Source organism: Phoca vitulina, unplaced genomic scaffold (genome assembly GCF_004348235.1).
Source record: "Phoca vitulina isolate PV1807 unplaced genomic scaffold, GSC_HSeal_1.0 scaffold16, whole genome shotgun sequence".
NCBI lineage: Eukaryota > Metazoa > Chordata > Mammalia > Carnivora > Phocidae > Phoca > Phoca vitulina.
Window position 1 is genome coordinate 4,390,635 of NW_022589719.1, and position 18,975 is coordinate 4,409,609.

Sequence of the window (18,975 nt, forward strand, 5' to 3'; positions counted from 1 at the left end):
TTTTTCCCCAAAATTTTATGTGCCTTGCCCTGAGCAAATATTAAGCTTTTTAATTGGGAGATTTTACCAGGATTTTTGATTACATGTTGCCTGACAGCAATGTGTGCCAAATGTATATGGTACCGTAAATCTCTGTGTATTACATTTAAACAGATCTAGTATTGTCTTGGCTCTTAGTAATATCTGTGGGACCTTTCTATATTTAATTTGAGGTTTTGAGTTTTCACCATACCTCTAGGAAAAGCACTGTCAGCATTAGACTGTTTTTTTAATGCAACTGTGTATTTAAGAGATGAACAAATAATGTGTTCAAAAGCTTGACGTCTGCTTATTAAGGAAGCCAGCATGTTTTATGATATGTCTTTAGTTTTTGAAATTCCTCAGCTACCATTGTCTAGCTATGGTTTTCAACATATGGCTTATAAAATTATATCTTTAAGTCTTTCTTCTAGACAGACTTGATGCCTGAACATGTTCTACTGAATGCTAAATGATTCAGTGAGGCATATTTAAAGCACAGTCCATATATTCAGGGCTAGTATGCTGGAGAAAAACTTTATCTGAGTGTCATTGTCTGGACTGAAAGAGAAATCATAGTATAAACGACCTTCTAAATATGTTGGCAGTCAAGTCATTACCTAGCATGTAAAGAAGGAAAATATTTTTTTAAAAAGTCAGAGCCAAATAATACTAGGAGTAGAGAAAGAGAGAGAGAGAAACAGTCTTTCAGGAGAATTCTCTGTGCTTTTCAGAACAGAATCCATTGAAGATATACATCAGTGATGCACAAAATTCAAGCAATGGCTGTTCTTTGGTTTTCTGCTGACTCAAATGGACTTTTAGCCTTTTCTCCGTAAGATTGAATGTTACTTTAAAATAGACTGATTTACCAGAGTCTGTTTTTCTTGCTGAAGAAAATTAAAAGGATAAGAGAATAAAAGGAATCCTGTTTATGAGGCTGAGCACGTTCAGAATTGTAAAGGCTCCCTCACACTCAGTAACCCTCAGGGGGCCAGTGTGATGGTCTCCCAGTAGGACCGTCAGCTTCTGCCATGCTCCCCATCTGTCCTCCACAGAATCCTTAGGCCCATCTTCCTGAAGCCCGCTGACTCCCGATTGTTTTACAAATAAATGCATTCAAAGCCTTCCAAGTTCTCATCCCTAGTTGAGTTTATGACCTCTTCCCACTGCTCCCTTATACTTACTAGACTTTGTGCCTAAACGACCTACAGATTGAATCATGTCCACGCTTTCCGACTTCGATCTTTTTTCTCACATTTCCCATGCCCTGGACACAGTTTTTACTTTTCTGTATTCACATGTAACGTGTATTATTTCTTCAACTACTACTCTATTTCTGCCCCTTAAGCTGTAACTAGTTTTACTCCCTTCAGAACTTCCCTAGCAGTGTATCTGGATCTTTCGTGGAGTGCTTCATCATATCCTCTACTACACATTAAACCTCTTACGTAGATGCCTCATGTCCTCCACTAGGTCTGATATTTTGATCCATATATGATATAATCTCTCTGAGGTCAGGGTTTAATTTGTGATTATGTCAGCACTGTGCATTGACCTCTGAGCATGCATTGCATTTAGTGAAAATTATATAGTTCATTGAATAGATACAAAAGGGAATTTTTTTATCCTAATTTCATCATTTCTTCTTTCATTGGTACAATTTTATATTTTGCTCACGTTCTTCTTCATTTGTTTTGTTGAGAATGACAAAGTTGCTTTAGTGCACAGGAAGAGAAGATAAAATAAAATGCCCTAAAGAAAGTCCAGAAGTCCAGAAAAGCAAGCTTTAAAACCACCAGGATCCAGGTATTAGGGGACAGGGACCCAAATGGCAATTTCACAGCAGGAAAAATCCAGTTAAGATACTCCTGTCGGAAGAAATAGAAACCAAACCATTTTCTATTGAATTGTCAAATTCTAAGAAAGGAGCATCTAATGGGTCTAATTGGTCATGCAAGGCTTGTATCGGGGAAGATGTAACTACTGTTTACAGTCTGTGTCTGAAAGACTTCTTCCAGTAGTGAAGACATAGTTGCAGGAAAATAAATGAGAGGGCTATTAGCATGGAAAATAGAAGCTGTCAAAAACGGGCACACATCTGCTACTGAAGATTCGTCATGTGGAGACATTAGGTGAAGTGTGAGAGATAATTGTTATTATTTTTTATAATCTGTAATTAATGAACATGTTCTTCAAGTGTTTTATTATATTTCATTGTGATGCATGGGACCAGGGCTGTGTTTGCTGCATAAAGGGGCTATATTGCATAGTTTTCCACATGATTGCCACAGAATGGCTTTATTCAAAAGGCCTCCAGATATTGGGATGCCTGGGTGGCTCAGTTGTTAAGCGTCTGCCTTCGGCTCAGGTCATGATCCCAGGGTCCTGGGATCGAGCCCCGCATTGGGCTCCCTGCTCAGCGGGAAGCCTGCTTCTCCCTCTCCCACTCCCCCTGCTTGTGTTCCCTTTCTTGCTGTCTCTCTCTCCGTCAAATAAATAAATAAAATCTTTAAAAAAAAAATACCTCCAGATATGATACAATACCATTTAATTTTCTATAATCAAATTTCTGGGTTGGCATATAGTAAGAGGTGTCAAACTTTCTGATTGTATGTATAGTATACTGGTTGGTATGGTTTGGGATATCTTTAAGTACAGACAGATTTAAGGAGATAAATGTTAACTAACTCAAAAACAGGATGAGACTTGATATGCCTTTAAAGGAAGTGATTTCTTCTTATGACAAAAAGTGCACATCCCCTAGTTAAAGCAGTAGACTCTATGAGCCCTACTGACTGGTCCTTATAGCAAGAAATCCTATGTTGTATAAAGCAAAATAACAGTACTTTTCTTACAATATCATCTTGGATAGCCCTCCCCACTGCCTGTACATCAGAGAGCTGTTCAGACTGGAAGAAACAGTACTGACTCATTTGTTGCCTGGCTAAGAACATTCACCAAGTGCCTACTCTGTCTTGCAGGGACAGGAGTATTAGGCTAGATCCTGAGAACAAAATGAGATAGGCCAGCAGCAGTCTTGTAGGAGATAAGTAAATTGATGATTTCAGTAATTGTAGTAAGGGATTATTATTCCCAGAGTTGTAAGTTTATAAGCCCTAGAGGAGGGCTAGCAAGAAGTAAAGGAGAAACACAGTATGGTGTAAGTGACTTCTAGAGAAGATGATGCTTGAGTGCCATATTTAAGCAGGCTTTGAAATCATTCAGATGAAGAAGGTATGTATGTGGGTAGGGTTGGGGAGAGGTGAGGATGGATAGAGACTAGAAGTTGAAAGTACACATCTCTCATTTGTTGATGAATGAAAAATAAATTCTGCCACATTGTTCCTGAAAATGAGCTACATTAGTTAAAGCCAGTGAGTACCTCTTTTGAAAAGATAATTCTCAGGCGGTTGCTATGCCATCTTCAGAAAAAGAGCTTTGCAAAAGTAAGAAAGCAATCTAGTTGTGTCCATCTAAAATGAAACTTGATGGGATATAGGAAAGCTGCAGCTGTTGATAACACAGTGGGATATTTTCGCCTCCAGAGAAACAATCCCAAGATATTTGTTGCCAATACAAAAGGGTCAGGAACAAATAAGAAGTTGGTGTAGGAATCATAGTGAAAACACTGATTCTGTACAAACGGTCAAATGATTGTTTTTCTGTTATCTAAGCCAGATTGTGGTCTTTGGAATTTTTCTCCTAAATAGGCTGTTATAGGCAGAAATTTTATGAACGAAGTTTTTTTTTCTTTTTTAGTTTTATACTATTTGGGTTAACAACTAAGATTCATCAGCCTCCATTTAAGACAGAAATGTTTTTTCTGTTCTTTTTTTTTTAATCCATCAAAAAAGCAAAGAGAATATTAAGACAGTCATCCCTTTGTCTTTGAGACAGTCAGGTGGAAAGAAGACACTAACACATAGACACCAAAGGAGTTAGCTTTACTAAAGTTGAACCAGGAAAAAATACTAAAGTTATAGATTCACATCTCATATTACTATCATCACCCCAACTCTGACTTTATCAGTGAATCCATGCCAGATCTTCACGGGCAGCTAGTCAGCTGACCTCTCTAGTTATTTCCCTTTCATTTCATTTCATTTCCCAGCCCATTTCATCTTTGGGACACTTGAATTGTTAGGAAATCCTTTTGCAGTTTGCTTGCAATTTTCTATTGAACCTACCTTTTGTATCTTGCCTGTTGCCTAATTGTTCCGCCTGCTGACCCTTCCAATGCCCACATATAGCAAACATACTTCACAGTGTTTTACTAAACACGCTAACCAACTCCCCATTCCTCAAATGTTTCTCATGTGTTATCAAATGTGTTCTCCTCATCCTTCTCATTTAGAATATGCTACATTCCTTTTATAATCTTCTTAAAATGCAAGATCATTTGTGAATCTCACTAGCCTGAGATACGTGCTAATAATTCCCTTAGAATTTTAGAGACCTCATTGAATTTGGGAAGTAATGAAAAGATCAAGACTTCTTTTCTTTTCTTTTATTTCACTTGCATTGCTTTCCTGCAGTTGTAATCTGCAATAACCCAAATCTTTTCTCAGTCATTTACACACTCAAGTATGGGTTTCCATTCATGGATGGGGGGAGGGGATATTCAAATTATAATAGTCTCGCCTCCTTTTTCTTGAGAGTTTTAGGGTTCCCATGTTAGGAAATGTTTCCCTGATGTCTGAGAATTGGTATAATGTAACAGAGAAGTCAGTCCTCAGAAAGATCTATGTGGGGGCGCCTGGGTGGCTCAGTCATTAAGCGTCTGCCTTCGGCTCAGGTCATGATCCCAGGGTCCTGGGATCGAGCCCCGCATCAGGCTCCCTGCTCTGCGGGAAGCCTGCTTCTCCCTCTCCCACTCCGCCTGCTTGTGTTCCCTCTCTGGCTGTCATTCTCTCTGTCAAATAAATAAAAAATGTTAAGAAAAAAAAGACCTATGTGTAAATCCCTGTTCTGTCACATTTAGCTAACTATTACCTTCTCTGATTCTCAATGTTTACATCCATTAATTGAAGACCACTTTCAAGAAGTTATGTTAAGATTAAATGGCAGTATATTTGGAAAGTATTGAGAATAGAGAGTGCCTTGTTCATGGGAAATGCTCTATGAATGTTAGCAATGTTGGGGGAAGGACATCTAATTCACCTCTAATTTAATAATAAAGGCATATTTTCTAGACATGACAAAGAATGAGATCTTCAAAACCAAAATGTCTTGCCCAAGTTTATAGAGCTACTTAAAATAAGACTAAAGATGACAACCCTAATCCTCCATGTTGCATCTTGTTTTCTTTCCATGATACCAGCAGATTATGACCTTGCTTCTATTGTTACATATAAATATAAATCTAAGAAAGTAGTTATTGAATAGAAGAACAGATATTCTATCAGATTTACTTCAAAGTACCTCTGTGCAATAAAAATATAAGGTACTATTATATTAAAAGGGCAAATAGTGTTTTAAAGATTAATATGGGCACAACTCTAAACTAAAACTGTATTAATACCTCACAAATACCAGATGTAAAGATATCACCTCAGGGCTATAATGTGTTTCCCTGTGTCTTAGCCAGATTTGTCAGTCCTTGATCATGACAGTAATGCTGAAACGTAAGATATGGATACACATAAACAAACTCAGGTAAGCATGCATCTCTACGGTAGCAGAAAAAAAAATTAGATACTGTCGGTCATTACCTATTGGAACATTCCAGAATGTTCCAATAGGTAATGATTATATTTTAAAAATATATACACATTTTTAAATGACCTTTATTCATGATTTTGTGGTTAAAGTTTAAGAGTGATAAATTAAATTCTCCCCATGTTCTAACCTTGAAATCAATAAAAAAATATGGATGCAGGAAATAAATACTTTATCTTATTTTTCATTTATGAAATCACCTGATCACAGATTCTCTTTTCTCCAGCTGCCGGTTGGCTTCCCAGAGCCAAATAACAGACTTTCTCCTGTCATGCCAAATGAAGACGTGTCCTCCTTAGGATTGTCCTAAGAGATAAATCCATTCATTTATTTTTCTTCTTATCTTCAAGTAAAAATTTTAGATGGTTGTCTGATATAATAATAATAACAACAATAATAAAAATATTTATTAGATAATTATTATGTAAACACTTTATATGGGTTAACGAGCTATTCCTATGAATTTTATTTCTAGTAGTAATACTGTGGTGGCAAAAAAAAAAAAGAAAAAAAAAGTGAATTAACCAGAACACCCTGTCATTCAGCCACACAGATACAAACAAAAACAAAACATGCAACTTAATCTCACAAAAAATATTTTTTTCCTAAGTGTTGAACACTGCATTAGATTATAAAAAGGCTCAACTATAGTAGAAAGAAAATAGAGGTATAGAGACCTAGTTTGAGGTGCCAATTATGCCTACTAGTTGAATAAACTATAAATTACTTAACTTGAGCTTCATTTTTTTCTTCTGGCGAATAAGTTGAACTAAATCTCTGAGGAGCTCTTATGCCTAATGCAAAATATATAATCCCCCCCCACCAGCACACATATATTTATTTCCATATGCTCTGTCTAATAATGAGAGATATACTTGGGTTTTTCATAAAATTTGTAGGTTAACATATGTTGTAACTGTATTTTAGAAATACACAGATCACAGATGTAGTGAAAAGAAGGGGCATAGGCACCCCAATGTACATAGCAGCAATGTCCACAATAGCCAAACTGTGGAAGGAGCCGAGATCTCCTTCAACAGATGAATGGATAAAGAAGATGTGGTTCAAAATGATCCAATCAAGAAATGGGCAGAAGACATGAACAGACATTTTTCCAAAGAAGACATCCAAATGGCCAACAGACACATGAGAAAGTGCTCAACATCGCTCGGCATCAGGGAAATCCAAATCAAAACCTCAATGAGATATCACCTCACACCAGTCAGAATGGCTAAAATTAACAAGTCAGGAAACGACAGATGTTGGCGGGGATGCGGAGAAAGGGGAACCCTCCTACACTGTTGGTGGGAATGCAAGCTGGTGCAGTAGGGATCCGAAGGGGTACGTGCACCCCAATGTTTATAGCAGCAATGTCCACAATAGCCAAACTGTGGAAAGAGCCAAGATGTCCATCAACAGATGAATGGATAAAGAAGATGTGGTATATATATACAATGGAATATTATGCAGCCATCAAAAGGAATGAAATCTTGCCATTTGCAACAACGTGGATAGAACTGGAGAGTGTTATGCTGAGCGAAATAAGTCAGTCAGAGAAAGACATGTATCATATGATCTTACTGATATGAGGAATTCTTAATCTCAGGAAACAAACTGAGGGTTGCTGGAGTGGTGGGGGTTGGGAGGGATGGGGCGGCTGGGTGATAGACATTGGGGAGGGTATGTGCTATGGTGAGCACTGTGAATTGTGCAAGACTGTTGAATCACAGATCTGTACCTCTGAAACAAATAATACATTATATGTTAAAAAAAAAATAAGAAGAAGAAGATAGCAGGAGGGGAAGAATGAAGGGGGGAAGACGGAGGGGGAGATGAATCATGAGAGACGATAGACTCTGCAAAACAAACTGAGGGTTCGAGGGGAGGGGGGTGGGAGGATGGGTTAGCCTGGTGATGGGTATTAAAGAGGGCACGTTCTGCATGGAGCACTGGGTGTTATATGCAAATAATGGATCATGGAACACTACATCAAAAACTAATGATGTAATGTATGGTGATTAACATAACATAATAATAATAAAAAAAAAAGAAGATGTGGTTCATATATACAACAGAGTATTACTCAGCCACCAGAAAGGATGAATACCTACTTCTTGCATCGATATGGATGGACCTGGAGGGGATTATGCTTAGTGAAATAAATTAAGCAGAGAAAGACAATTATCATATGGTTTCACTCATATATGGAACATAAGGAATAGCATGGAGGACCACAGGGGAAGGGAAGGAAAACTGAACGGGAAGAAACCAGAGAGGGAGACAAACCATGAGAGACTCTGGACTCTGGGAAACAAACTGAGAGTTACAGAAGGGAGGGGGTGGGGGGGATGGGGTAGCCAGGTGATGGGTATTAAAGAGGGCACATGTTGTGATGAGCATTGGGTGTTAAACACAACTAATGAATCATTGAACACTACATCAGAAACTAATGATGTACTATATGTTGGCTAACTGAACATAATAAAAAAAAAAGGAATACACAGATCAACATCAGTATAATATCTTATTGCTTAGAAAAAAATGTGAACTATTCAGAACTTCAGCTTTTAGTAAGTATATAATATGGTGCAAAGAACATGAGATATGGAATAAAGGCCAAATTTAAATACTGTTTCTGTAATCACTTAACCTCCTCAAGGGCTTTTCTTCCTCTTAAAATGGGTCCAAATGAATACTTAACGTTTTGGGGAGGATTTGATGGAGTCACATTTGTAACAACTTTCTCAGGTAAAAGTACTTGGCTATTTAAGGTAACAGCTAGCTAATCTTATTTAATGTTTGACATGGATGGATGCCAGAAGCTTGTTTCCTATCTCTCTTTTCCTAGAATGAAATCCAGAGGAGCCATGTGAACACGGAAGACTAGGAAATTCAAGCTGGATCAGGTTAAAACTTCCTAGACTGGGATAAGCCAGACTGAATATAAGCCAGATCCCAGGGGGTAAAATACAGAGCAGTGGTAAACATTGTCCTCAAATTGAGTCATCTGTGAGGGCTGCTCATCAAATATATGGCTTTGTTTTTTGCTTGCCTGTCTTAGTCTTATTTTAAAACTCTAGAGGGACCTTTTCTCTCCATCTGATGGGTGATGTGTGCTGGAACATTTTAACAGTGGTCTTCAATAAATCCAAAGCGGAGGGAATTTTAATGATGAGATGTGGAAGACAGATGTGTTCACACAGAGATGGTGGCCACTTCCTTTTCTAAATTCAGAGTTGAGTTTTGCACTGTGATCAGCTCTGGTGAGTATTAAGTATATGTTAGGGGACTCTTCTATCTTGCCTGTGAGGATGGTTTCTCCAATATTTACCATGTACCATGTTAAAGCTTGACAGGCAGGTAAACTGAGATCATTTAAGATGCTGTGACTGGCTCTCATGTATCCATTTTAGGAACACCGAATTCTTGAGAACACACTGTCTTTCTTAGCTGTGAGAGACTTCCCATGGACAATTTAAGTACCACAAGTGAAGAAAAGCCCTCTCTGCTGCAGTGGTATGTATTACCTGGAAACTGACAACTGGGAAATTCAGGCTGAATCATTGTAAGACTGCAGAGAGTGACTTGAGTTTATTGAATGCCGTGTTTTTACACAGTGACAAGTTATGTAAAGGCCATTGGTTAACCTATAGTGTTTGAAGGATTGAACTCCATTTTAAAATCTGTCCTGTTGCTCTCAATTCAATAAGAGGTTATCAAAAACTTAACACACCAACCGCATCACTAAGGCACCTAACAGTCCATTTTCAGGAACTACAGGACATCTTAGAAGGCTGGCTGGGCGACTTTCTGGTGAAAATTCTGTAGTTGGCTAAAGGGAATTGGAATGAAATATAAAATGGGGAAGCAACCAAAAGATAATAAAGGACAGATGGTAACATACTTTCTATGCATATCTAGTTTTTTAATGTTTTGGTTTAAGAAATAGTTTAGAAGTGAAAAAAAAAAACAAAGCAAGCAAATAGTTGTAGAAGTAAGAGCTGCTCTTACTTAGTGTTTATCTTCCTTATAGACTCAGATCTTCTTGTGAGGAAAGATCATGTTCAATTTCCATTAGCCAGGGTACCAACGCCCAGCACAATGCTCTGCGCAGAGTTGACGCACAATAGACATTTGTGTAGTGAAAGAATGTTGCTAGGCCTCTTTTTTTAGATGGAGACATTTTTTAGTGTCGTCAATAAAGATCATTCAAAAGGTCACAGAATTCAATGATTCTACTTATGAGGTATGAGTTGGTTACTATTAGTTTAGGGTCCCACTAGCGCATTGTATTTAGAGCTTTCAAGTATCTAGAATTATATAGTATTTTGAAGAACTACACCAGAAGACTAACTTATCATACTGACATTGGACTGTGGACTAATGAACACTTCTTTGGTCACTATTTTGTTTTAACTCATGGTCTATGATTTAGAAGTATTAATTATCTGAACTACAATGTCTCCAATGTTTCTAAATCCTGTTTTAGGGAGCTATAAATGCAATAAAAGGCCTTAATTTGTTTTAATTTAAATCTTGCTAATTTGGAGCATTCATTCAAAAGTTAATGAATGTTTTTTCTCCAGTTTGAAATATGACTGACATATAAAAATTGTATATTTTTAAGATGTACCAGATGATATAAGTATACACTGGGAAATGAGTACCACAATCAAACTAATTAACATATCCATCACCACACATAGCTGCATTTTGTGTGTATGCATGTGTGTGTGGTGAGAACACTTGGCATCTACTCTCTCAGCCAATTTCTCATATAAGGTGCATTATTAGTTATGGACACCATAACGCTGGGTCTCCAGAACTTATTCATCTTATAACTGAGAGCTTGTACTCTTTGACCAACATCTCCCCATCTCATCTATCCTCAAGCTCTGGTATCTTTTTTTTTGTGTTTGTTTTTTTTTTTTTTTTTTTTTTTACATTCTATAGATGAGTGAAATCATGTTTAGTAAGTGTTACATGTGGTGCATACAGGAGATATGATAATAAACAGTCTCCATTCCAAGGAACTCAAAGTTTATAAAATTAAAAAAAAATACAGCAACCACAAATAACATTTGGATGTTGCTCATGATGTGTCAGGCACTTCAGGAAGAAATTTATAGAGATTTCACTTAGCAGTCATAAAATCTTATGATGTAGGAAGTATTATTTTGATCATTTTACAGAGACATACGTGTATTTATACCATATAAATATTACATGCAATAACATAGCAGGAAATATACACAGTATTCTAGGATATGCTCTATCATAGATACTTGTGACCTCAGGCAAGACTTGTTTTATAATGTGAAATATTGCCTCTGTCATGAAATATGATTCAGAGTTTGCCAAGCAGAGAACTAGAGTGGAAAAGATGGCGTTTCTGGAAAAGAAAACACACATTACAAAAGTATTGAAGTTTGCGTCTGCATCAGCGTCAGTACCATTGTCATCATCGTATCAGAGCTAACATTTACGGAGCTATTACTCTATTCCAGGTGAGTCCCTAAATTTTTAATTAACCCTTTTAAAAGCCAACGATGTAAATACCATATTTATCACTGTTTTACAGATAAAGAAATGAAGACATGAGAAGAGCATCCAACATCACATAGCTAATAGGTGGCAAAGCAAAACTTAACTAAGATATCCTCTCCTTAGAGCTAAGCCCACACTCTCAACCATTAAATATATCCACTTTCACAAGGAATATGATGTATATGTAGGAAATAGCATATCATTAATATGGTTGTAATGTTAAGGTAATCACAGGAGATAAAGGATATAAAAATCTTAGACCATACTATCTATATAATGCCAATATATATAGATTTGTGGAAGTTTTGAGTTACTGATAATTGCATGAAATGATTTGTTTTCAAATAATCAGTTTTTGTAGAGTTGACTCAGGTAATGAAGACATTCTGAGGAAGAGAAATTAACTTTCAAGAAAGTATGAGAGTCTAAGCCCAGGAGGATGAGAGTTTAAACCAAGGGAATAGGGATGGGAATAGAAAAAGAAGAAGAAATTCAAAACAATAAATTAAAGATGTAGTACGGCAAATGTGATCATCAGTTCTATGTCAAGGAGTTAGGGGAACAAACATGGTGCTGAAAACAAACATTCCAGTGAGATGAGCATAACTTTCATCAACTAATCCATTTTTCTTCAGAAGAGTATTACAATGTTTAATTTCTTGTGTGTAAACAGCTTATTGCAGACATTTAATGCTCTTATGGCAAACTCATTTTTTAATTTAAAGCTTATAATATAGCTGAAACATTCTTTTAAGGATGAAAAATTCATGTAGTGGGTTCTGTTGCTGTAACTTCCTTCATTGGGTTTGATCCTCTTGTGTTTAATTTGCAGCGGTGCTATATTGAATGATTCACTGTAAAATTTTCTCTTTTCCCTGTCCCTGGTATGTCACACCATCAGTTTATTTTTATTTTTGTTATCTTTGTAAATCTAAAAGGGACTTGTATTTACCATATAAGATTACTGTGTATTTTCCTTCCTTAGTTTGTCATATCCCTTTGGTCTTTTCTGCAACAGTCAGATTTTATTTGCATTGATAACATTGATTCCTTTGAAGTGTACAGACTAGTTACTTTGCACAATGTCTACCTATTTGGGTTAGTCTGATGTTGTCTTATGCTTAAATTCACGTAATGCATTTTGGGCTAAATTGCCATGGGGTGATGCTATACCCTTTTTAATGCATAACATCAGGGGGTACATGATGTTGAAATTGCTTTTTTATGATGTTAACTTTGATCACTTATTTAAGATAAGTAGTAAAAGTCAGATTTCTCCCCTATAAAGTGACAATTTCTCCTTTTATAGTCAACAAGTATATTGGAGAAAAAAACTTTAAGGCTGTATACATACATTTTTTTCTCATCACGTTTGCTGTACTAATTTTGGCATTCATTGATGAGCTTGGTGTTTGCCACATAACTTCCTGTGTTCCTCCTACATGTGTTAGCTCCAATTCTAATGTAAATAATGCTTCCCCTTTACTTCATTTACTAATTAAATTGTTTATATCACTACAGACTCATTTATTTATTTTTATTTTTAATATTTTTTTATTTATTTGACACAGAGAGAGACACAGCGAGAGAGGGAATACAAGCAGGGGGAGTGGGAGAGGGAGAAGCAGACACCCTGCGGAGCAGGGGGCCCGACGCGGGGCTCGATCCCAGGACTCCAGGATCATGACCTGAGCCGAAGGCAGACGCTTAACGACTGAGCTACTCAGGCGCCCACTACAGACTCATTTATTTTATTCAATGGGTTTTAATCCATTACTATACTTTTTTATTTTGATCAGATTGCCCCAGACCTGACCACTGGCTTCTGTGTAATCTCAACATGGCTCCATCATTTTTTAAGTACGTCCTTACTTTCTGGCACAGGATATTTATACTCATATTTTACTTTTTTCTGCCCAACTCTGGGATCTGTCCATTTTCCCAAGGAGTTCTCCCATCTTTTATGGAACAGTGATATTTACAAACCAAAACTCTGAGTGTGCTCTTTACCACTGGGATGCCATTGTTTCTACACCCTCCCAAAGGACATAGCTAGAAAATACATGTATTATCCATGTAGAAATACACACAGTTATCCTATTTATACACATATTTTTACTCTTTCTATGCCTGTATCTATATCTACGTCATTCTCACAATTCTGATTCTAATCCAACACCAAAAGGTTCATTCTAATCTTCTCCCTTATTTGTAAATTCTTTCTTGGGTAGTAAGTTTTACACAATCTATTAATGTTTTTGTTCAAACCTAGAATACACATAGTTTCAGAATTGTTAACACATAGTCCTATGAAAAACAAATTTACCAACTAGAGTACAGTATTTGTGTATAGTTATTTTGCATTTCTGTCAAAATCTTGTTTCTAGAATTAACTGTATTTATTCCACACCAACTAGTGAGGTTTTGCTAGACATGCAAATATATGCATCTGTAATACATTTAAGATTATTTATTGACATTAGTATTCCAATTTATCTTCCACCCATTCCCTGATTGATTTTAACTGATTTATTTTGGGGGTATGTAAAGTTTTTCTATGGTTTGAAAAGTAAAAATATACAGAAATTTATCATCACTCCTCCCATATCTTGTAACCTTTTTCCCTTCCCCTGTTCATTCTATCCCATTCCATCCTATGCCCTGTACTTAACATACTTTTTTAGTTTCTTGGTTTTTCTTTTCCCTTGATATTTATTTTTTATTCCTTTCTTTCTTTTTTACACACATGTATATTATCATATATGCACTTCTTTCTGACTTGAAAGTAAACATTATAGATACTATTTTGCACTTTGATTTTTTTTTTCATTTAACAATATATGCTAAAAATCACTCATGGGAGGTAATAATCTTTCTCCTTCATTTTTTTTTAAGATTTTACTTATTTATTTAGAGAGAGAGCACACACAAACAGGGGTAGGGCAGAGGGAGAGGGAGAGAAAGAGAATCTCAAGCGGACTCTGCAGTGAGCGAGGAGCCTGACATAGGGCTCGATCCCATGATCCTGACATCATGACCTGAGCCAAAATCAAGAGTCAACCAGCTTAACCGACTGAGCCGCCCAGGCATCCCATCTCCTACATTTTTATAGCTACATAATATTCCATTGTGTAAATGTATCATAGTTTACTCAGTCACTTTCATATGTAGGATATTCAGGCTGTTTCAAATGGTTTGCAATTATAGACATTTGTACACTGTTGGAGGAAGTTCTTGAGAGGGTGTGACCACTAGTGGATCCTGGAACTGGACCTGAGAATTAGAGGCTCCTCATCCCATCCCCTGTCCTTGTAATGTGCTTCCTACCCAACATTCCCTCAGTAGGAGTTGTTTCAAGGACATAGCCTTGAGAGAGTAATGTGTTGTTGAGACCACCTGGGTTGTGTATGTGACTAAACCCCGTTGAGGTCTATATGTAAACTTTTAAGATTCTGGCAGATGGATGCAGAGATTTACTTATCTTGAGACTACCCAAGGGAAGCCTAATATTTAAGTTTCCTTGCATATTAAATCTGCCACCTATTAGTCTGGAGTGGTCTGCCTCTTTCTTGGTCTCTTCTAGCCCTCTATGTACAGGAGCCAGTTTTCAAATCAACATGCATATATATAAGTTTGTATCACTGAAGTGGGATTGCTGGGCCAAGTGGCAAGTGTATATGTAGTTTCCAATTTTCCCACCAGAAGGATTGCAATAGGTTGTATTCCTACCAGCAATGTATAAGAATGCCTGTTTCTCCATAGCATTCATCAGAATATGCAGTCACTTTTAATTTTTGCCCATCTTATATGTAAAAAATGATGTCTCAATAACTTTCTGGTTTGCATTCTTTAACTGTGAGTTTGAATGACTTTTCATATGCTTCAGGACCGTTTTATTTCCCTTTTTGTGTGGACTGTCTATTCATGAGTTTTCCCATGTTTTCATCATGCTTTTGTCCTTTATTCCCCATTTTGTTTTTGTGAAATATTTTGCAAGGATTTTCTCCCTTTGCCAATTGTCTTTTGACTTAATTTATAGCTTTTTCCTGGCCATGCAGTTAAACAAATTATATACCTATATGTATCAAAATTTTATTGCCTCTGGATAAAAATCAAGTTTAGAAAGACTTTTTCTACTCATATGTTTTTCTAGGGCTTTTATAATTTCAATTTCTAACATTTAGATATCTGATATATTTTGAATTTATTCTTACATATGATATAGTAAAGGTGACATTTCAGATTACAGGCACAAGTATTAAAATAGGTGATGCCTAGACAATTGAGTAAGCTTTTATAAAAAGATAAAATTAGATCCATGCCTCATACAATTGAAACTAGTTCATGGATCAGTACCACACTGTTTTAATTATAGAGTCTTTGTGATATATCTTAATATCTGGTTTATCTGTTTTATCCTCGTTTCTAGTTTTGGTTTTTCAGTATTTTGTTGGCTATTCTTGCCTATGTGTTTACCTACATGAACTTTTGAACCATCTTATCGACTTGCACATAAAATCTTTATTTTAAAAATATTGGTTTAAAATTAAAAATCAACATAGGGAGAAGTGATATCTTCTTAATATGATTCATCCCAACTAAGATGGAGGGATGTTTTACTATTTGTTAAGGTCCACTTTTGGTTCTTTTAGGAATACTTTCAAATTTTTCACATTTAGGTTTTGCTTGTAATTCATCTACTTCATGGAACCAATCAATATTTCCTTTGTGACCAATTATACGACCATTTTTTGTGAGTGTTGCATGAATATACAAGAAGAGGTTATATTCTCTCTCATTGGGGCATAAAGTTTGACGTGCCCATAATATCTGTTCAACTTACATTATTCGGGCTACTTACTACTTTATCTGATATCAAGATCACAAACAATGGTTTCGTACTTTTTCCACTCACCTTGTCCATCTCTTAAGTATTAACCTTTCTAACTCATTTTGTTTTAGATTTATCTCTTATGTACATAGTTGGACCTTGCTTTGTATGTCAAATGGAAAAATATGTTTTTCAATGGGTATATTAAGCCCTTTCACGTTTATTTGCATGACTGATATGTTTCATCTCAACTCTACCATAGTATTTTGCAATTCTGTGCATTCTTATATTTTCTGTTTCTCTACAAAATGCATATTCTTTACTCTTTAATTCACAAATATTTTTGGGGGTATTTAGGGAGTTTTACATTTTTATCCTAGTGTCAACATTTGTATGTATATATTTTTTAAATGTCCTTAGTTCCTTGCTATCTTACTGAATGTTATACAAGCTGCTTTGCAAACTTTTAATGTAATCATTTAACTTCTACTTATTAACTAATCAATGAGTTTATTCTCCTTTCCTTTTTCTTTCCCTCTCCTTTTATTTTTTCTTGTATGACGTCTACTTTATCTCAACATATCATATATTTTACATATATTGAACTGTAAGCACCAACTCCTCTAAAGAAACTTGCCAAGGGTACTCTACTGGTAGGTATACTTACTGTATCTGAAATTTCTTATTAATTTCTTATTATTTCTTAATGTTAAAGGTGTTTTTCTCTAATTGGAAATCTAATATTTTCCATAAAACTTTGTATTTTTTATACAATACTTCTTTATTTATATCATAATAGACTGATCCTACTGTATGTACCCCGGCCTTATCATCTGTATCTTCAGAACTTCGATAATTGTTTAGTACAATCAATATTAGGAGTAACTTTTACAAAGACTAGAAGAGAGTTCTGAAACACTTTTACTAAAAGTGGGGATTATTTTACCCATCTTGTACTATTGTTTTCATGTTTAATCCTTGTTGTTGCCTCTTATCTTACCAAAAGCATTTTGTGAATTCCAGTTTCAAGGTTTCACTAAATAAGACATATTTCAGTTACTGGTTCTAAAACCAAATTATAATTTTGTTAACTCCTTATAAAAATGACACACCGAAAAGAAGCTTTTGAGATGAGAATCTGCTTCTAAAATTTATATGTTTTAGAGACTTTGGAGGAAAGTAATTTCTAGGCTTTTTTTTTTTTTTTTTAAACCATAAAGACTGAAATGAGAACACTTGTGATAGTTCCTTAATTTTAAATTTTTATGCCCCTACATATTTCTTTGGATATCTCAGTCCACAGATACCAAACTCATTTTCACTGTCAAGATACATTTTATCTCTCTTGTCTCAAGTTTCTCATTTACAAAGTAGAGATGATGGGAATACCTGCCGCCTTTTGCTCCCAATGGTACTGCAGCAATGAAAGTGAACTTGAAGAGTGTTTGTAAATTATTGAATAGCTGCTCCATTTCCTTAACCATATTGTTGTGAGGATTACATTTGATGATATGAAAGTGCTTTCAAAATGGCAAGGTTCTATACAAATGTTACTGTCTGTGATTTGTAGGTCAATTTAGCTGGATGACACTCTCTCTGTGGTGCCAGAATCATCAACTTAATACTATAAATTTAATTTAAAGTTGTAAATAAGTAATGCAGTATTGTTGTTGATGTTGTTGTTGTTTGAAACCTGGACTATTTATTGATTACTGGAGTGTATATCCTGTGGAACTTACACACGGACACACACATACACACACACACACACACGGAATAGGAGCAGAATATTAAATTACAATAAAGTAAGTTCAAAGTAAAGATGAATTTAAGCTGTGATTTAATTTGTCTTTTAACCTAAATCCAGATCGATTTTTAACTGTTACACAAAAGGATGATTATTGTGGTTGATTAAATGTTGAAATTTTTCCACAGCAATTTGAAATAGCTACTATGTTGAGCATCACACTGCCCTGATCCTTGCTCCCTAGAACTTTCCATGATCCAGCTCCTAAGGGTTAATCCTTCGACCAATAGAGTCTTTCTGGACCCTGTGTCACTGCTGGAACAGCTACTGTTCTCAATCATTGGTACACTAATCTCCACTCTCTTCTAGCCTTATGTGAAGCAAAAGATGAATGGCTGAAGATTTGGGTTGGTTCTAATCTTGATTAACTTGACCTTTGCTTTCTCTCCAGCCTCAGTACCTGTCATCTACCAGGATCTATTGTTAGAGGCTGGAAGTGGAGTCTCTTTTTTTTTTTTTAAAGATTTTATTTATTTATTTGAGAGAGGAATGAGATAGAGACAGAGAGAGCATGAGAGGGGGGAGCGTCAGAGGGAGAAGCAGACTTCCTGCTGAGCAGGGAGCCCGATGTGGGACTCGATCCCGGGACTCCAGGATCATGACCTGAGCTGAAGGCAGTCGCTTAACCAACTGAGCCACCCAGGCGCCCCTGGAAGTGGAGTCTCTTACCGTATGCCTGGCCTCTAGGCCACTTGCAGTTCCTCTAGTTTGAGAAAGCTTTCCTGTCTCCTCCTTCACTTGACTAAACGCATCCTTCATCCAGCTGAGATATTGCCTCTTCCTGGGAGTTTTTACTCATACCCTAGCATATCTGGATGACATTCCTGGGTGTTATTCTAGCACCATGTACTTTTTCCATCACGTGCCTACACTGCAATGCCTGATTACTTGTATATCTTAACTTCTAAATTCATGTTCCTTAGGCCAGGGTGTTTGTGGTCCAGTACTTAGTGTACAGCATCACAAATAAATACAGTTAATATGTGGAAGCAAAGTATATATCAGACCCTCGGATAGGTTCCCTATAAATTTTATCTTTTAAAATCATTCT

General features: G+C 36.2%; 1 protein-coding gene across 1 annotated transcript in view; it reads left to right on the forward strand.

The window, feature by feature from the left end:
• Nucleotides 1-11,378, forward strand: part of LOC116638133 (zinc finger protein 133-like) — a 64,687-nt gene extending 53,309 nt beyond the window's left edge. The window contains exons 3-4 of the transcript XR_004300635.1: nt 8,588-9,255; nt 11,091-11,378. The gene's annotated coding sequence lies outside the window, so the exon portion shown is untranslated. The remainder of the gene's footprint in view (nt 1-8,587; nt 9,256-11,090) is intronic.
• Nucleotides 11,379-18,975: the final 7,597 nt, after the last annotated feature.